At 42.6% G+C, this 21,569-nt stretch overlaps 1 protein-coding gene across 6 annotated transcripts in view; it reads right to left on the bottom strand.

Annotated features, from left to right (window-relative positions):
- Positions 1-21,569, bottom strand: part of ZNF182 (zinc finger protein 182) — an 82,751-nt gene that overhangs the window by 57,297 nt on the left and 3,885 nt on the right. For 2 of the 6 annotated variants that reach the window (XM_077988649.1, XM_077988641.1), the window contains exons 2-3: positions 9,368-9,475; positions 6,937-6,963 (exon numbers count right to left, since the gene is read on the bottom strand). The gene's annotated coding sequence lies outside the window, so the exon portion shown is untranslated. Of the gene's footprint in view, positions 1-4,946; positions 5,069-6,936; positions 6,964-9,340; positions 9,476-21,569 lie in introns of those variants that run through there. The other 4 variants (XM_077988652.1, XM_077988657.1, XM_077988647.1 and 1 more) reach the window with 3 other exon arrangements.

Raw genomic sequence — 21,569 nt, forward strand, 5'->3', positions numbered from 1 at the left:
GTTCTGGGATTACAAGCACGAGTCAACGTGCCCTGCCCACAGTGGGCTTTTAAAACAAGGACTATTGAGAGAACCTGTAGGAATATGGCCCCCCAAGTGGCTCGGCCCTGCACTCTCCAGGAGGGAGGAGGTAAAAAGGAAAGTACCAGCTGAAAGTTTCTTTGCTGTGGGAACTACGTCAGCACTCTCAAGTCTTGTGAAAGCCGGTAACTCTCTCTGATGTGGGCGTGTACACCAGCAGGGGTGGCAGTGTCCTGTTGGTGGTGGTCTCTTCATTTATTGTGAATTTCCATATGGTGTAGTTATGGCATAAGCATATGAAATAATGATCAGGCCTATGGGCAGTATTTTATTTTTTGCCACTTACTAACCACCTTAGAATCACTAATTTTAGGAGCAGTAGGAACAGCATATGTGCAGGACACTATAATTTAAAAAGAAATGCAGATAGCTATGTCCAAGGAGTTATCTACGTGAATTAGACAATGGCCCAAGAACCAGAGCTCTTGGTCAAATCCTGTTGTACTGTCCAACCATGGGGGCCGTGGTGTTAGATAACTGCATATTCCTAGATTACCCACTGGCTGCTGAAGGGGAGGTCTGTGCACTTATTAATACATCTTGCTGTATGTGAGTTGTCAAAGAAAAACAAATCAGGGCTTATTAAGGAGAAACTTTTGTTCAAAAAGATTATTGTGGGGAAGGAGAAGAGACTATTGCAACAGGGAGAGGGGGATGATTGCAGTAGGGAGAATGCTGTGACCATAAGGTCTCCAAGGCAATAAAAACCAGGGAGAAAAAAAGGCTTTTCTTGTAGAGGGTAAGGAGGCAGGCAGGGATAAGCAGAATCTGTGGAGAGGAAGCTGCACAGACAAGGGGGAATGCCCAGTGGGGCCTGCCAGGAAAGTGTCTCACCGTGATTGGCCCATTCCCGGGAAAGGCAGAGAAGCAGAGGCACACTCCTCCTTTTCGTGTGTTTGCACAGGTTTAGGGGCAGGCAGAGTTTGGGGGCCTGTAGGAGAGAGAGAAGCCTGGCTCAAGTTTGGTCGGGACTAAGTAGACAGCAAGCAATGCACGACTGTGAACCCTTGATCTGTTTCCCCTGTTGTTTCAAGTATTTTTCTTTGACAACTCACATAAAGCAAGATGTATTAATAAGTGCAAAGTCTATCCTGAAATTCTATTAAGGATGGAATAAGAGGCATTGTGAGGTTGAATTTTCTCCAAATAGTGTCCATGAGTGTGTTAGCCTTCACATTCTTGTTACTGAAGGACGACTGTATTATCTGTTGAGTATGCTATCAGACTGACAGCTGTCAGAAGGACTTTGAGACTAGGCGCTCAATGAGAGGTATACATAGGAATAAAATAAAAATAATAGTTTTTAAAAGTTGAATAAGGCTGGGCGTGGTGGTTCATGCCTGTAATCCCAACACTTTGGGAGGCCGAGGCAGGCAGATTGCTTGAACCTACTAGTTCAAGACCAGTCTGGGCAACATGGTGAGGCCTCACGTCTACAAAACAAAATCCAAAAAAAAAGGCCAGGCACAGTGACTCACACCTGTAATCCCAGCACTTTGGGAGGCCAAGGTGGCAGATCGCTTGAGGCCAGGAGTTCAAGACCAACCTGGCTAACATGGCAAAACCCCGGTCTCTACTAAAAATACAAAAATTAGCTGGGCATGGTGGCACATGCCTGTAATTCCAGCTACTTGGGAGGCTGAGGTACGAAAATCACTTGAACCTGGGAGGTGGAGGTTGCAGTGAGTTGAGATCGTGCCACTGCACTCCAGCCTAGGCAACAGTGAGAGACTCCGTCTCATTAAAAAAAAAAAAAAAAAAAAAAAAAAAAAAAAAAAAAAAAGTAGAATAAAGGAGTAAAGCCAAAATTTGAGATTTGAGGTTTGGAAGTCAGTCAAGAAGATTCCTAGCCCTTGGTCTACAGTGTATTCATAGAGTGGAATGAGGATGACAGTAGCAATCTGATGAATTTCCAAGTTTGCAGCCTGTTTTTGGTGATGGCAGAGACATCAAAGAGGTTTCTGGGAACATATGTACAGGAGTTGCTTCTGATCATTTCACAGGTGCCCCCTCGAGAAGCCAAGATCATGTCCTATGCCAGTTGATTATGAAGGATCACTCTGCTTGCAGAAGTACTTATCATCCTCTGGCAATGATGGTGGTGGTTTTGGTAAGATTGTCCATAGTTATGGTTATTTCATCTAGCAGAACATGGAACATGCAGGAGTTCCAGTGAACTGAGTGGCCCACACAGCAGCGGCTCTATGCATAAAAGTTGCCCATATATGATGTTGCAGCAATCAAGATTTTTTTGGTTTATTCCCAATCTCTTAGCCTCTTGTTCTAAGGCTTCTTGAAAACCTGATGAGAAAGGAAGGTCACAGCCTCCCTCTGGGGCTGGGATTCTTTCTGCCTAAACTTGTAACAAGTTTCCATGGACCCTGTGGCTCATCTAGTGTCTGGAAAACTTTAGATATAATAGAGTAGTTGAGGTGAAAGAATAAGCCAGTCAGTCTGGTTAAGCATAGATTGTCCTTTTCGAAAAGTTTTGAAGTTGAAAAAAGCTTCCTTTAGAAGACTTGGAAACAACCAGATGCCCATCAGTGATAGACTGGATAAAGAAAATGTGGCACATATACACCATGGAATACTATGCAGCCATAAAAAAGAATGAGTTCATGTCCTTTGCAGGGACATGGATGAAGCTGGAAACCATAATTCTCAGCAAACTAACACAGGAACAGAAAACCAAACACTGCATGTTCTCACTCATAAGTAGGAGTTGAACAATCAGAACACGTGGATGCAGGGAAGGGAACATCACACACCAGGGCCTATCCGGGGGTGAGAGGCAAGGGGAGGGAGAGCATTAGGCCAAATACCTAATGCATGCAGGCCTTAAAACCTAGATGACGGGTTGATAGGTGCAGCAAACCACCATGGCACACATATACCTATGTAACAAACCTGCACATTCTGCACATGTATCCCAGAACTTTAAGTAAAATAAAAAAAAAATTTTAAAAGGTGCTGTGGAGAAAAGCTAAAGGAACTTGACTGATAGCAAAAGGATGCCTTTAAATCTGAGACAGGTATAGGAACTTAGGGAAAACTGCAGGCTGCCAAAGGGAAGGAAACACACAGCAAGCAATGAAAAGCAGGGTTGTGAGACTGAGATTGAGATGAGTTGAATGAATGAATGCCTTAGATTCTGGGGTCTTTGCAGAGATGGTGGAATTGTTAAGAGGGAGAATAATTTGGGTGAAGGGGAAGAGGGTATAATACAAAGCAACCCTCATCACAGAAAACTGGAAGTCGCAATGGAGGAAGTTATACAGAGAGTGAAGGTGATGCTGGAGGGGATGGAGAAAAAAGAGAGCATAGCAAAGGACAGTAAAAAGGTTAAGAATAGGGCGTTGGCAAAGGAATCCTGCAGGGTAATGTTCCAGCATCTTGGGTGGAAATTGACCACCTCATGATGTCACCTACTTGGTCTGAAGTTCTTGGGAGAGCTGTCTACTTCGAGACACTGTTTCTTGGGGACTCTCGAGAGAGTCTCAGTTTAAAGTCTCTGGTTGGGGCAGATTTCCACTTAGAGTAGCTTTTAATATATTTTCAGTTGAGAAACATCAATCCAGGGTTAGACCTCCCAGGTTTTGGCAGCAGTGTTAGTGATGTACAGAGGACAATGCAGACGCCCTTTTAACAGGGTTTAAGATTAGTTTTCTGGTGATGTTGACTTTAGAGAACGAGGTCTCCAATTTCTAGGTTGTACAATGGTTTGGATAGGAAAATTGGAGGAAAATCAGCCTCAACCTATTGAAGGTAAGTTTGAGTATAATTGATAAATATTTTGAAGTAATTTAGAATGTCTGAATTGACCAGGTAAGGATATTTGAAAGCCTAAATAGAATAGGGAATTCTCAAGGGGCTTGCCAGTTATTATTGTATATAGGTATAGTTGGTGTGATCTGGCAGGAGAGGATCAGAAGGCAATCAGGGCTAAGGGTAAAACTTTAGGCCATTGCATATTGAGTCTTTCCATCAGTTTAGTAAGCTTAATTGTTTGTTTTGTTTTGGTTTGGTTTTGTTTTTTACAGATAGGATCTCACTATGTTGCTCAGGCAGGTCTCAAATTCCTGGACTCAAGCAATCCTCCCACCTCAGCCTCCCAAGTAGCTGGGACCATAGGCGTGTGCCACCACACCCAGCTATTTAAAAAAATTTTTTTGTAGAGTTAGGATCTTGCTTTGTTGCCCAGGCTGGTCTTGAACTCCTGGCCTCAAGTGATCCTCCTGCCTTGGCCTCCCAAAGTGCTAGGATTACAGGCGTGAGCCACCATACTCACTTTAGGAAGTTTTAATTTTAATAGTCCATTAGGTCTGTCTATCATTACAGGAGAGAGAGATGACAAAGGATGATCTGGAGAGATAACAAGGACAACATATTTTTGTGATACAGGAAGAACGACTTGGATTTCTTAGATTACTTTACTGGTGAAATGGGTCCCTCAGCCACTTAAAAAGAGCTGATGGAATTGTCCATGTGCAAAACACTTGCCCTGTTAATCTAGGGAAGGCTAAGTGTTTTTTTTTTTTTTTATAACACTTCCCATATACTTTATATAATATTAACTAAATCTAATTATTTTAGTACCTCCTTTTAAAAAGTGAAAGAACAAATCCTTTTGTGATTTCCTTGGGACTCTCTGGAAAATCTCAAAGGCAGGTTTAGGTATAAAACATATCATTTCATGTTAGATTTGGAGCTGGGTGCAGTGGCTCATGTCTATAACCCCAGCACTTTGGGAGGCCGAAGCTAGTGGACCACTTGAGGTCAGGAGTTTGAGACCAGACTGGCCAACATGGTGAAAACCCATCTCTACTTAAAACATACAAAAATTAACCAGGCATGGTGACACATACCTATAATCCCAGCTACTCGGGAGGCTGAGGCACGAGAATCGCTTGAACCCGGGAGGCAGAGGTTGCAGTGACCCGAGATGGAGCCACTGCACTCCAGCCTGGGTGACAGATCGAGACTCCGTCTCAAAAAAAAAAAAAAAAAAAAAAAAAAAAAAAAAAAAAAGAGAAAAGAAAAAAGATTAGATTTGGGGAAGGCAAACTGTCAAAAATCGTCAGGATACTTGAAAATGTGGTTAAATAGGATCATAGGTCACTGATAAACAATACTGGGCTACCATTTAACTAAAGTGATTTTAAAGTAAATATAGGACGTAACATGGTTGTCAAAAAATATCTTAGCTCTTTAAAAAGTGGAAAAACTTGATTCTTTTAAATAACTAAGGATATGAAAAAGTCAACATAAAGCACAGGTATGAAGAGTTGGGTGTCCTCTAATTCAATTCACTACTGACTACCTACCTGGAGATAGAGTGAACTCCCACAAGTTGAGGACTCAGTCTCACAAGACTGTCTCCCACTTGAGATGCCAGTCACGATCACATATTGAGACCTGTACTTCTGACTAACTGGCTATAAGTCAGGATTCCCACAATCCCCTTGAGGTTCAATTAATTTGCTAGAGCAGCTCACAGAACCCAGGCAAGCACTTTACTTATGTTTACTGGCTTATTAATAAGGGACATAATGAAGGATGAAGATGAACAGCCAGATGGTGAAGATGCATAGAGCAAGGCATGAGGGAAGGGGCATGGAGTTCCCATGCCGCCTCCAGGGCACCACGCTCCAAGAACCTACACATTTCCAGCTATCTGGAAGCTCCCCAAACCCTGTCCTTTTGGGTTTTTATAGAGGCTTCATTACCTAGATGTGATTGATTATGTCATTAGCCATTGATGATCAATTCAACCTTCAACCCCAGAGTTGAGGGATGGGGCTGGAGGTCCCAACCTTCTAATCACATGATTGATTCCCCTGGCAACCAGCTCCCATCCTGAGGCTATCCAGGAGGCCATTAAGAGGTCACCTCATTAGAGCAAAAGATGCTTCTTCACCCAGGAAATTCCAAGGGATTTAGAGGCTCTGTGTCAGACACTTCTATCACACGAGAAACTACAACGGTCTTAAGAGCCTTGTATCAGAAACTGGGGTCAAAGACCAAATATTAGAACAGAATATTCTTATCATCTATCGCCCCTGTAATGATAGACCGACCTAATGGACTATTAAAATTAAAGCTTGCTAAACTGGGCATAGTGGCTTATGCCTGTAATCCCAGCACTTTGGGAGGTCAAAGCGCCAGGAGTTTAAGACCAGCTTGAGCAATATAGTGAGACCCTATCTGTAAAAGACAAAACGAAACCTAAAACAAACAAACAATAAAGCTTAAACTGATGGAAAAACTCAATCTCCAATGACCTAAAGTTTTACCCTCTCTGGGACTCTCCTTCACCATCTGTAAAATGAGGCCAGGGCTCATTTACATGAGATTCCTATGAGGATCAAGTAAAACTGTGTTGGAAGACTTTAGCACAACACATTCCTGTCTGGCAGCAGAAGGGGATCAGCCTTGAAGTACAAAATCCTGGGTTGCAATCAGTGGTGTGCTGGTAACAGCTGGCCCCAGCGAACTGGCACAAGCCAGCTCAGCACGGCTCAATTTATGTGAAGTTTCTAGAAGAGGCTAAACTAATCTATGGTGAGAAAAGTCAGGACAATGCTTGCCTCTGGAGGGGGTGGCAGCAGGGATTGATAAGGAAAGAGCATGAAGGAACTGTCTGGGGTGATGGTCATGTTTAATGTTTTGATAGGGGTTTACATTTGTCAAAATTCTTTGAATGATACACTTGAGATTTGTACATTTCACTGTATAAAATTTTACTTAAAACTGTAAATGGATTGATGGACAGATACATGGATAGATGAAAAAAGATGAGATAAAGCAAGGTTAACAACATGTCACAGTCTGGGTGTAGGGTATATGGGTGCTTACCGAATAATTCTTTGTATCTTCTGTGTGCTTGAAGATTTAATTGTAAAAAATGTTGAGAAAACATACTTAGCATATCTTACATACAAAGTTGTTTATCTTTGCCCCATTGCTTCTAGTAGTTTCACTTACATATATTGATTATAATTTTAACCACAAATGACTTTTGCTTTGCAGAGAAAACTAGGAAGTAGATAACTGTGAATAGTCTATCATAGAGCAGGCTAGCAAAGCTTATGAATATATATCTCATAATCTAGTAGATACAATATTGGCTTATTTGACTAGTAAACCTGTATACATTTAGGAAGAACATACCAAGTAGAATAAAAGTGTATACTTCTGTTATACTTAATGGTAATAACTCATAAAACATAGCTATTTTTATTAAACCAACAATATTAAGCTAATTTTGTTTGCCAAAGATTTACCTAAATTATGTAACTTGAATTTTTTTTTTCTTTGAGATGAACTTCATTCTTATTGCCCAGGCTGGAGTGCAATGGTGTGCTCTTGGCTCACCACCACTTCTGCCTCCTGGGTTCAAGCGATTCTCCTGCCTCAGCCTCCAGAGTACCTGGGATTATAGGCATGCACCACCATGCCTGGCTAATTTTGTATTTTTAGTAAAGACAGAGTTTCACCATGTTGACCAGGCTGGTCTTGAACACCTGACCTCAGGTGATCCGCCCGCCTCAGCCTCCCAAAGTGCTGGGATTGCAGGTGTGAGGCACCAAGCCCAGCTGTAACTTGAATTTTTAAAACATTTATGTTAGGTTTTAGAGAATACTTTTTCTCCTACACTGGAAGTATTAGATGTTCAGATTTTTTTTCTGAGAGTTTTAGGGTTTTTAAGGAATTCTACAAATTTATTTGACAGTATCATCCAGAGGTAGAGAAATATCACATATGCATAAAATAAATACATAAACATACAGACAGATGCAAACAAAGATCTTACAGTTTTCATTCTAAAATTTTAGCCACGATTCAGGCATAAACACAGAAATACAAAACTCACTAGTCAATACAACAGAGTTGGCTCTTGTCTTTGCCCCACTTTGTATTTTTATCAGAATTCTGTTTCTGGCAGATGGGACAAGTTGAGGTTTACCTATTCAATATGAGGGCTAAAGCTTCCCATCAATATTTGTGGAGGAGACTTTTTTTTTTTTTTTTTTTTTTGAGACGGAGTCTCGCTCTGTCGCCCAGGCTGGAGTGCTGGAGTGCAGTGGCGCGATCTCGGCTCACTGCAAGCTCCGCCTCCCGGATTCACGCCATTCTCCTGCCTCAGCCTCCAGAGTAGCTGAGGCTACAGGTGCCCGCCACTACGCCTGGCTAATTTTTTGTATTTTTTGGTAGAGACAGGGTTTCACTGTGTTAGCCAGGATGGTCTCAATCTCCTGACCTCATGATCTGCCCGCCTCGGCCTCCCAGAGTGCTGGGATTACAGGTGTGAGACACCGCGCCCAGCCTGGAGGAGACTTTTAAGATTTTCTTTGCACTGATGTGTAATCTGATGGATGTTGTGGACCAAATGTTTGGTGAGGGACTGAACAGACACCTGGCAGCCATCTGGGTATCTCCAAAGACCATCTGAGTAGCTAAAATATCCAGTATGTTTCCAGTTAGCTTTTTCAGTCTTTGATGCTTGCTTTTGGAGTCCCTGAGTCCCTCAGTGGTGGCAGAAGGACTAAAGCTCTAATGCCTATAGGGAGTTGAGGTACTGGTTTGAGAAGGGAAAGGTCTGGCAGGGGTAGACAGAGATATGGAGGAGGTAGGTGTATGAATGGGGACACATCAAAGGATCCAAGGAAACTGAAGGGAAGATCAAAGGTGTTAAGGCAAGAAAGGAGGAGTAGAGGCCATGGAAAGGGAAAGGTCTTAGATGAGCTAATTTGGGGAGATCTCAAGTTCCCTAAATAGGCTACTGAAGTTCCAAATTCCCTCTGGTAATTTTTTGGCCATTTATGAATACATTAGACTGAATCAGTGCCCCAGCGGCAAGGCATGTAGTAAACAGGAAAGAAGAGGAGGGAAGGCATCTGAGAGAATGAGTTCCCCGCGGGATTAACAGATAGTTAAGCCAAGATTGAAGAGCCAAGGGAACACTTCATATAATCTCCACGGCAGAAATCCCAGAGAACTCCCACGGACAATTTCTGGGGTGGAGTCAAGTGGACCCCCTGCCCCATGCAATCACCAGTGATTGAGGAGATGAGGAAATTCCCACACACAATCCCCATGTTTGAGATGCCAAGAAAATTCTTATGCATAATCCCCCAGTTTAGAAAGCCAATAAAAAAACAGCAGAGGCTTCACAGAAAGGGATAAAGAAGTCACTTTGCCAGGAAGAATAAACGTAACTCCTGATTACCACATTACAAAAGATAAACGTCCAAAGCACTGGATTAGATTAGGAAGTATGACTCACCACCATGGATTCCTACTTTTCCAGGCAGAAAAAGACACAAAGGGTCCAGGAAGCCAGCATGAATACCTGGGTGAAGACACAGGTTCCGAGGGACAGCCAGCACTCCGTCTGAGTCACGGCACCATTAGTACTCAAAGAAACACAAATCAGGATTTAGTAAGGAGAGACTTTTATTTAAAAGGGTTATTACAAGGGAGAGAAAAAGACTATTGAAATATGGAGAGGAGGATGATTGCAGTAGGGAGAATGCTGTAACTATAAGGTCTGCAAGATTCTCAAAGCCAAACAGAAAAAGGTTTTTCTTTTATAGAGGAAGGAGGAGGCAAGCAGAGATAAACAATCTATGCAATGGAAGCTGGACAAGCAAGGGGGGCATGCTCTGGTTCTTTGTGTTCGGGTTTAAGGACAAGCAGAGGGTAAGCAATAGACAACTGTGAACCCTTGATCAGGGTAGATGACACTCTCCAAGGCTTACAGCTAGCCACGTGCACCAAAGGGACAAACAAATCACAGTCTTCTCCCTTTCTGATCTTTTCTCCTGGCTTTCCCCAACTGAAAGGGCGGACTGGCTGCAAACGGGCTTTGAAATCTTAGTTTGTGGACTGTAAGACCAAGAATCTTATATGAGTCTCATAGGTTGCTTTATCACTGACACAAAAATCAGGTATTATGAAATAACATGCAACTAAGATTATAAAGCCATCTGGGTCCAGGGCATGGATTTTTATTTTTATGTATTTAGTTATTTATTGAGACATGGTCTCTCTGTCACCCAGGCTGGAGTGCAGTGGCACAATCGTAGTTCACTGCACCTATGTCACTGAAGCTGGTCTCAAATTCCTGGCCTCAAGCAATGCTCTCAAAGTGCTGGGATTACAGGTATGAGCCACCGCGCCGGCCCAGGATGGTTTTCTCATATATAAATGAGCCAAACATGGCCTCTATGTGTTGGAAAAAGGGCTAAGGTGCCTGTACAAACAGATACACAATGGCCAGTTTATGCAGGCAACCCACAAGTCCTTTTCCCAACATCTATGTATTAACGCCCAGGTTATTTCTTCCCTGCAGGCTGAGTTCAAAGGCCCACCAGTGCCAAACTTAAATATTTGCACATCCAATTATTTTTATTTTATTGTTTTTTCTTTGAGACAGAGTCTTGCTCTGTCACCAGGCTGGAGTGCAGTAGCTCGATCTCGGCTTACTGCAACCTCTGCCTCCCGGGTTCAAGCGATTCTCCTGCTTCAGCCTCCCGAGTAGCTGGGACTACAGGCACTCACCACCATGCCCAGCTAATTTTTGTATTTTTAGTAGAGATGAGGTTTCACCATGTTGGCCGGGATGGTCTTGATCTCTTGACCTCGTGATCCGCCCTCCTCCGCCTCCCAAAGTGCTGGGATTACAGACGTGAGCCGCTGTGCCCAGCCTCAATTATTTTTTAAACTAGACCAAAGAGGCAGATTTTTAAGCAATTTACATCCTGCCTGTTTTGCATACTCCACAAAATCTCACCCCACATCTGTTGACAATAGGTAAACCCTGGGCCATAAAGACCCCAAGCCTCTGCTGCCCTTCTGAGCTCTCTGACCCAAGAACTCCACATTGCGGGCTGAGCAACATCATCTAGACATGTATGTCCCCTCTCTGACCCCCATCTCCCCTAAGAATGCCTTGCCTTCCTTCCCTTCTCAGTAACCTCTGTACATATTCCTGCTGTGAGGGACTTCTGCCACATACGAGCCTGTTGATGCACCACCCACTAAAGCTGTGTATGCTACCGCCACCTCATGATAATATCATGCCTCCATCGGCCCCCAAATCCCTCAAATCTCCTACATCTCTGGCAAAATTGGAGTTGACAGTGAATACGGCTGTATTACCTAGTGGCAAAATATTAATAGCTCAGTAGTTCTGTACCTATGTAACCCTACCCCCATATGAATGGGAATGGACTGAGGGGGAGGCACTTGCTAGACTGGCATTACTGACAGAAATCCGAGTCAGTACAGTGACTGAACCTAACATCCCTTCCAAAGGCAAAAAAGTTTGGATATAAATAATTGACAAATGGAGAGAAGAAGAAATGGTAGTTGAGAGGAAATGAATGAATAAATGGTTTATGCAATGGGGAAATCCAGTATTACACCGGTGCCTCAAGAGAGGCTCAGATCAAGAGAATGATATTGTCTCCTAGCACAATTATGCCAGATCCCTGAAAGGTGAGGCCATATGTCTGCTGAAACTACCTCTCCTTTTGGAACCTGACAAGGTTGAATGGAAGCCTGCAAACCTGGGTAACATCATTCTGGGAGACATTTTGGGTACATCATTTGATGATGAACTGGATCAATTGTTGATGACTGAGTGAAACTATACATGACATTATCTTTAGACTCTTGTCAAAAGTATATCATTTGGGGCCAGGCACGGTGGCTCACGCCTGTAGTCCCAGCACTTTGGGAGGCTGACAGGGGTGGATCACTTGAAGTCAGGAGTTCAAGACCAGCCTGGCTAACATGGAGAAACCCTGTCTCTACTAAAAATACAAAAATTAGCCTGGCATCTGGCAGGTGCCTGTAATCCCAGCTACTCAGGAGTGTTGAGGCAGGAGAATCACTTGAACCCGGGAGGTGGAGGTTGCAGTGAGCTGAGATCACCACCACTGCACTCCAGCCTGGGCAACAGAGCGAGATTCTGTCTCAAAAAAAAAAAAAAAAAAAAAAAAGAGAGATATCATTTGGGAAGTAGTTTCTAGGAGCTACACCCTGCCAGGCCATCAGACTGTGTGGTGTAAAATTCCCAGCGGACTGATTATTGTGTAACTACAGACCTTAATGATAGAGTGCTTAGAAAGGTCCCTGGTTTTAAGAGGCAAAATATAGCGGCAGCATGTCTGACATGCTACAGTTAGCCATGCACAAATGTATATCACCCTTGTTTTGTGGACAGAAAGTTATCAGGTTGATGCAAAAGTAATTGCAGTTTTACATTACATTAAAAGTAATGGTAAAAACCGCAGTTACTTTTGCACCAACCTAATATTAACCAGAATAGAAAAAACAATGGGTTTCAGATGGGATTAAAGCAGTAAACATCAGGTGGTAGGCTCAGATTCCCTAGGGAAATGCCCCACCCTGAGATGAGGAAGGTTATGTGAGACTTTATGTCATACTCAGACTAAATTACCTCTAGATTTACCACTCATCTAACCCTGTTATGGGGGTCCCAACATTTTGGGATACACAATATGTGTCCTAACTGCACTCAGGTCAGCAGTGCACAATGGCAACAACATGCATAGTGGATTAAACAACATTGACCATGGAACAGAAAAGGGCTTTAGGGGAGATAGGTGCTGGTCTAGGCATCGTGGGACAAGTTGAATTTGCTTTTAAGGAGAAGCAGCATTCAGCGGAAAAGATGTATTAACTAGCATAAGTAGACTAGAGAGATTCTCTTCCAGGCGAAAGACAAAGGATGGGTGTCAGCCTGGAAAGATAACAAGGCCTTAGTGAAGTGGGGCAGGCAGACTCAACAAACAATGCTGGGTAATGCTAGGATCCAGTATTGGGAAAGGGTTTGTACCCAGACCCAGCAAGGCTTCTTGACTGTTTTAATACAGATGGAGGCTGAAATGGCCATAAGGACACCTGTGTCTTCCCCATAGAAGGGAGATGGGCCCTAATTTATAACAGCACATAATGGAAATCAGTCTCAGTACAAGCCTGTGGATTGAGATAGATGATGGGTTTTGTCCTCAATTGTCTTAGAACTCAGAAATAACCCATAATCGAGTTATAGTTAATTGTAATAATACTCGTCAGGAATAATATCTGGTATATGCACAAGTGCTGATTCTGTTAGGAAGGCAGCAAATACCTCTATAATTCTTACTGACATGAAATGAACCATACTCTGACCATACTGTGATAAGGTGTAACACTGACATTGTTAGCAAGATTAATTTGCCTTATATAAATAACTCATGTGATAATACAGATATTAATAATCAAATTTATTGGAAGATTGAGTTAAAGCTTATTAAGAATGCGATACTGATGGGGGATCACTAGTCCGAGGAAGAATTAGATTTACCTAGCCATTAGCTAATGTTTATCCTAAATAGTTCTGTACTAATTTATCATAAGGTACAAATAGCAGTAGATCAAGAGGGTAAATGAATAATCAAATTTGGCCGGGCACAGTGGCTCACGCCTGTAACCCCAGCACTTTGGGAGGCTGAGGCGGATGGATCACTTGAGTCCAGGACGCAGAGGTTGCAGTGAACCAAGATCGTGCCACTGCACTCCAGTTTGGGTAATAGAGCAAGACTGTGTCTCAAAATAAATAAATAAATAATCAAATTACTATGAAATGTAATGGTTTTGTAAGGTGGATTGGTTGTTTCTTTAAATCTACCCCTACCCTACACTGGTTTTTTCAAATGTTAGGAATATGCAAACTGATATTACCGCTGTGCCTGGTATATGCTGTGTTAAATACTATACTAAATGTAGATGCTCAAACAAATTTTATCATTTTGCTGTAAGGAAGCCTAGGCCAAGGGCCAGAAGAGTGGACTATGCAGTAAAGTGTTAACTCAGCAGGCCTGGGCTGCCCAAACCCTACACATTCCAAATGTCCTTAGAGTTGAGCCTGGATCAACTCCTAAGAAATAATCTCTGAGCCCTTGGAATATCTTGCCTGATTAGAGTGTCTTTGTATACCTGAAGCCTTGGGGCAAGATAAATAGTTTATGCTAACAATGTGATCTGTGTGAATGCCTATTTTTGTATGCTTGGACTTTGGGTCACACTGTATCAGTCTGACCTCTGGCGAGCTGGGGTTTAAATGGCTAAGGTCAAGTCATATGCATTCCATGCCTACAGAACTGGTTCTCAATAGAAAACCCTAGACATCAAGACTCAGGTGAGTTTCCCTGGTTGGCTATACTTTATATGTGTTGTCACATACCATTGCTGGGAAAATTAAGTGCTATTCACGTGACTCTACTCAGAAAGGATAACCTGAAGCTTCTACCTGGTTTCTCCTGAACTCTGCTCTATGCACATTTTTTCTTTGCTGGTTTAACCTGTATCTTTATCTATAATAAACCATAACCATGAATAGAACCATTCTTCTGAGTTCTGTGAGTTCTTCTAGTGAAATATCAAGTCTGAGAGTGGTTTAGGGGACCCCCAACATAGTATTCCCCACTAGGTTTTCCACACAACAAACAAAATAGAAAAAGAAAAATAATTGAATAACCGGCATCAGAGAAATTTAGAGAGAATAGAGATTAGTAAGTTCGAGACCAGCCCAGCCAACAAGTTCAAGACCAGCCTGGCCAACATGGTGAAGCCCTGTGTCTACTAAAAATATAAAAGTTAGCTGAGCATGGTAGTAGGCACCTATAAACCCAGCTACTCAGGAGGCTGAGACAGGACAATTGCTTGAACTTGGGAGGTGGAAGTTGCAGTGAGCTGAGATTATACCACTGCACTCCAGTCTGGGTGACAGAGTGAGACCTTGTCTCAAAAAAAAAAAAAAAAAAAAAAAAAGAAAAAAGAAAAAAGAAAAAAAAACAGAGAGAAATTCATAGCTCATATGACCTTACTTCTGTATAAACTGCACATTTGTCTGCGAAAAGGGCACACATCATCAGCTACATGATTTCATTCTCCATAAAGAAAAAATAGATCAACTTCTTAGGAAGTAAAAATTTCCAGGCCGAGTGTGGTGACTCACACCTGTAATCCCAGCACTTTGGGAGACTGAGGCAGGCAGATCACCTGAGGTCAGGAGCTTGAGACCAGCCTGGCCTACATGGTGAAACCCCATCTCTATTAAAAATACAAAAAATTAGCCGGGTGTGGTGGCGTGTGCTTGTAATACCAGCTACTCAGGAGGCTGAGGTAGGAGAATCACTTGAACCTGGGAGGTGGAGGTTGCAGTGAGCCAAGGTTGAGTCATGAGCCAAGGTTGAGTCACTGCACTCCAGTCTGGGCAACAGAGCGAGGCTCCATCTCAAAAAACAAAACAAAAAAACCCAGACACTTAGGCCTAAGAAATGTTATTGTTGGTTCTTTCTAAAGGTCAGTAGTGATTTTCAGCTCAGGATTCTCCCGATGAAACTGTTTTAAAATTTTTCTGGTAGATGCTTGCAGAGCAGAGAGTGGGATTTCCTGGTTTTCTATGGCTTCTTTGCTGTTGTCTCTCTTTGTGAGTTTATGCCCAACTCAAGGCAAATTCCTTCTCCTACACTCTTCTACTAGAAAAGTCTTTATTGTTTTTTCTCCCTACAAATATGATCTACATGTGGAGCAAAATATGTAAACAGCATAAATATGTAAACATCAGGAAAGGAAAAGCCTCTATAAATGGACAAGGAAAATCCTCTATAATCTAACTTTTGACTCCCAACTCAACCTGACCACGATTATCTGGTTTGAAATAGACCCTAACAGACTTTATTTACTAAACATATAATCCCGTCTATCTGTGAGTCATTTTGTGTAAAATGAGCGTGCTGTTCATTATATTCTGTATTTTCCTTGACAAAAAAAAAATTCTGCTATATATTGTGTCCTGCAATTTGCTTTGTTCATGGTAGATTTCAGCATAATTTGAAAAAAAGTTTATAAAGCAAAACCTACCAATCTTCTCTCTTACGAAACCTAGATTTTCTGTAATGCTTTAAAAGGGTTTCCCCACAAAGAATTTATAAGCAAAAAATTATCTTGTTTATCTTGTGTTTCTCTTATTACTTTTACAATTTCAATATGTTAGGTTTAAATTTTTGTCATGTGGAACTTTTTATGTAAGGTTTCTTCTTTTACTAAGGAAGGAGACCATCACTTCTCCTACTGCCTTCCTCTCCCCTTGTCTTGCCTAGTTTATAAGACAAAAGGAAAGGGAGAAAACAAGAAGTTGGAAAGAAACAGAAGATAAATGGCCAGACAACCTTGGCACCACCACCTGGCCTTGGTGGTTAAAAAAAATAATGATCACATCTGCACGCTTGCCTGATCTATCACGACCCTTTCACATGGACCCTTTAGAGTTGTAAGCCCTTAAAAGGGCCAATAATTTCTTTTTTGAGGAGCTCAGCTCTTAAGACGTAAGTCTGCTGAAGCTCCCAGCCAAATAAAGCCTCCTTACTTCTTTAACCTGGTGTATGAGGAGTTTTGTCTGTGGTTCGTCCTGCTACATTTCTTGGTTCCCTGACCGGGAATCGAGGTGATTAACGGATGGTCGAGGCAGCCAACTTAGGCCTGCCCTGTGGAGCATCCCTGTGGGGGACTCTGGCCAGCACGAGTGAGGCGGATCCTAAGAGCACTCCTGGGTAGGCATTTGCCCCAGTGGAACGCCTCATTACAGCAGTGCACGGCAGGCCCCCCGCGGAAGATCAACGCAGTGGTTGAACACCAGGAAAGAACTGGCGCTTGAAGTCCAGACATCTGGAATATGGTAAGACCGGTCCTAGGAACTTGCACACTCCATAGAGTAGAAGCCTGGCCTGATCACCCACAGCGTGCCTTTATCAGCACTTTAGTTTCCGTTTTGATTTTGACTTGACTTGAATTGCTTGACGAACAGTCGTGCCTTTAACGACACTTTAGCTTTAGTTTTAATTTTAATTCAGTGTAAATTAGACAAGTAAGTGACCTTTTACCCTCTCCTTCTTGTAGTGTAAATGTTGTTTTGTCTCAAGGGAAAATGGGTCAGACACAAAGTAAGCCCACTCCACTAAGGACTATGCTAAAAATTTTCAAGAAAAGATTTGATAAAGACTATAAAGTTACTATGACACCAAAAAAAAACTTAGAACTTTGTGTAAGATAAATTGGCCAGCATTAGGAGCAGGTTAGCAGTCAGAAAGAAGCCTAGATATGTCTCTTGTTTCAAAGGCATGGCACAAAGTAACTAGAAAGCCAGGACACATAGACCAGTTCCGGTATATAGACACTTAGTTACAGTTAGTACTAGACCCCCCACAGTGGCTAAGAAGGCAGGCAGCAGCAGTGCTAGTAGTATAGAGACAGATAGCCAAGGAAAGATCCGACTCCACCTGACGAAATAAATCAATTCCTAAAGTTCTGTCTGACCCAACACCAGAAGACCCATGGCAGGAGATGGCACCAGTGATCTCGGTGGTGCCTTCTCCTCGCCAGAGAGCGAGCCTCCCCACTCCTGAGACCACAGCATTTGCATCTCTGCAAGATGCACACACCTCTAGGCCACCCGAGGTAGACAAGAGAGGATGTGAAGCCTCAGAAGAAACCCCTCCCTCGGCAGCTCATTTATGACCCTCATAATGATAATAATAATAATAATAATAATATCAACCTCTAACCTAAACTACTTGTGTCATCTGTAAATTCCAGACATTGTATAAGAAAGCACTGGAAAACTTTCTGTTCTGTTAGCTGATGCATGTAGCCTCCAGTCATGTTCTCCATGCTTGCCTGATCTATCATGACCCTTTCACGTGGACCCTTTAGAGTTGTAAACCCTTAAAAGGGCCAGTAACTTCTTTTTTGAGGAGCTCGGCTCTTAAGACATAAGTCTGCCAAAGCTCCTGGCCAATAAAGCCTCCTTACTTCTTTAACCCGGTGTCTTAAGAGTTTTGTCTGCGGTTCGTCCTGCTACATTACAACTTCTGTAGTTTCTGGATTTTTTAAATGTTTACATTTTTGTTACATCTGGAATTTATTTCATGTATGGTATGAAATAGGTAGAAGGTCCAGTGGATAAGGGTCCAACTATATATTTTTTTCTGATGACTACTCAGTATTGAATAATCTATCTTTCTTCCAGCTACATGAAATGTCACTGTATTAGTCCGTTCTCACACTGCTATGAAGAAATACCCAAGATTGGGTCATTTATAAAGGAAAGAGGTTCAGTTGACTCTGCAGTGCTGGGAAGGCCTCAGGAAACTTACAATCATGGCAGAAGGGAAAGCAAACACATCCTTCTTCGCATGGCAGCAGCAAGGAGGAGTGCAGTGTGAAGGAGGGGAAAGCCCCTTATAAAACCATCAGATCTCATGAGAACTCACTATCATGAGAACAGCATGGAGGTAACCAGCCCCATGATTCAATTACCTCCCACCAGGTCCCTCCCACGACACATGGGAATTATGTGAACTACACTTAAAGATGAGATTTGGGTGGGAACACAGCCAAATCATATCATCACTTATGTTAGTAAATTCTCACTTGTGTTTGGTTCTCTTTCTGGTCTCTATTCTCTTTCAATGACTACTCTGCTAGTGGCAGAGTGGTCATTCCCTAAAAGCCTCAGAAAAAGCTAACCCTTCCAACACCTTGATTTAGGACTTCTGGCTTCCAGAACTGTGAGATAATACATTTCTATCTTTTAAACAACTCAGTCTATGGTACTTTATTATGGCAGCCCTAGCAAACAAGCACACCTTCTTTTGTTACTTTAAATGTGTAATTTTTTTTTGAGACATAGTCTTACTCTGTCACCCAGGCTGGAGTGCAATGGTGCAACCATGGCTCACTGCAGCCTTAACTTCCCAGGTTCAAGCAATCCTCCCACCTCAGCCTCCTGAGTAGCTAGGACTACAGGTGCATACCACCAGGCCTGGCTAACTTTTCTATTTTTCATAGAGATGGGGTCTCATTATGTTATCCAATCTGGTCTTGAACTCTTGGCCTCCCACCTTGGCCTCCCAAATTGCTGGGATTACAGGTGTGAGCCACCACACCCAGCCTATACTAAACAATCTATGTCTAATAACTTCAGTATCTAATAACAACAGTTTGACTGTTGTTTCTTATGAGTCTTGCTAATAGTGTTTTGTGTCTTGTTTTCTTGTGTGCGCTATGATTTTTTCCACTGTGGGTTCCTATATTTTGAAATTTTATCTGTGGGTTGAAAGGTGGCTTACACCAAAAGTAGATTTATGTTTACTTCTCTCAGGCATCTTGGGTCACTACAACCTGGGACCATTTCAAGTAAATCCTTGAGGTGTTTTGCTGATACACTGGAGATGTGACTTCAGGCTGCGAAGAAGCATGACGGCAGCTATTCCTCTGGCTCAAGGCTTTTGTACTTGCTATTCCCTCTGCCTGGCATGCCCTACTTCAAATCCTCCCTCACTTCCTTCGGATCTCTGCTCAAATGGCACCCTATCATTGAGACCTTCCCTACCCACCCCATATCCACAAGTGATTCCTTGTTCTCCTATCTTGATTTACTTTCATCCATACCATCATCAGAGGATGAATACTTATACACACAGACACACACACGCACACAACAAAAACGTATAACTATCTATATATCACCTTTTTATTACCTATGTCCCCACAAAGCAGGAGCTATTTTTTCTGCTTTGTTCACTGTAGAATACTCAAAATAGGCTGGGCGCGGTGGCCCATGTCTGTAATCCCAGCACTTTGGGAGGCAGAGGTGGGCGGATCATGAGGTCAGGAGATCGAGACCATCCTGGCCAACATGGTGAAACCCCCGTCTCTACTAAAATACAAAAAAATTTACCAGGCATGGTGGCGTGCATCCGTAGTCCCAGCTACGCCAGAGGCTGAGGCAGGAGAATCGCTTGAACCCGGAAGGCAGAGGTTGTGATGAGCCGAGATCTTTCCAGCCTGGCAACAGAGCGAGACTCCATCTTAAAAACAAACAAACAAACAAACAAAAAACAAAAACAAAACACAAACAAACTTCAAAATAGTGTCTGCCATGCAGTACATGCTCAGCAAAGGTTTGCTGAACATGAAAAAACAACATCTGGCTGGGTGCAGTGGCTCACGCCTGTAATCCCAACACTTTGGGAGGCCGAGGCGGGTGGATCACGAGGTCAGGAGATCGAGACCATCCTGACTAACATGGTGAAATCCCGTCTCTACTAAAAATACAAAAAGAAATTAGCCAGGTGTGGTGGCGGGCACCTGTAGTCTCAGCTACTCAGGAGGCTGAGGCAGGAGTATGGCGTGAACCCAAGACGCAGACCTTGCAGTGAGCCAAGATCGTGCCACTGCACTCCAGCCTAGGCGACAGAGCGAGACTCCATCTCAAAAACAAAAAAGCAAACAAAAAAACAATGCCCATCCACACCATGGGAGATTTTTAGGAAATTCTTCACTGTTCCTGTGGTTTGCTGCAAAGCACTGACTTCACAGGAAATCAGACAGCAGAAGCTCAGCCACAGCAACCTCAACAAAACAGACACTCCACTGTCTGAGTCTACTCAGGCTGCTATAACAAAGATACCATAAATTGGGCAACTTATAAACAACAGAAATTTCTTTATTACAACTCTAGAGGCTGACAAGTCCAATATCAAAGTGCCAGCACATTTGGTGTCTGGTGAGGGCCCATTTATCATTGATGGCATCTCCTTGCTGTATCCTCACATGGTGGAAGAGGCAAACGAGCTCCGTCAGGCTTCTATTATTAGGTCACTAATCTCATTCATGAGGGCAGAACCCATGAGATCAAATCACCTCCCAAAGGCCCCACCTTCTAATATCATCACTTTGGTAATTAGGTTTCAGAATATGAATTTGGGGAGTACACAAACGCATCCACTATTGCTACCCCTTCACTTGGAGAGTATCTGCCAAACCAAGATTACTGAAGTTGCAATTCTCAAGAACATGGACTGCTCAAAGTGAGTAAAGACTGTTGACATAAATCTGGGAACAAAAATGGCTTCAATTTCAGTGAAAGAATGAGCTTGAAATAAAACCACCTCTGCCCGACCTAATAGACATCTACAGAACTCTCCACCCCAAATCAACAGAATATACATTCTTTTCAGCGCCACATAGCACTTATTCCAAAATTGACCACATAGTTGGAAGTAAAGCACTCCTCAGCAAATTTAAAAGAACAGAAATTATAACAAACTGTCTCTCAGACCACAGTGCAATCAAACTAGAGCTCAGGACTAAGAAACTCACTCAAAACCGCTCAACTACATGGAAACTGAACAACCTGCTCCTGAATGACTACTGGGTACATAACGAAATGAAGGCAGAAATAAAGATGTTCTTTGAATCCAATGAGAACAAAGATACAACATACCAGAATCTCTGGGACACATTTAAAGCAGTGTGTAGAGGGAAATTTATAGCACTAAATGCCCACAAGAGAAAGCAAGAAAGATCTAAAATTGACACCCTAACATCACAACTAAAAGAACGAGAGA

The sequence above is a fragment of the Macaca mulatta genome, chromosome X (genome assembly GCF_049350105.2).
Source record: "Macaca mulatta isolate MMU2019108-1 chromosome X, T2T-MMU8v2.0, whole genome shotgun sequence".
Taxonomy (NCBI): Eukaryota; Metazoa; Chordata; class Mammalia; order Primates; family Cercopithecidae; genus Macaca; species Macaca mulatta.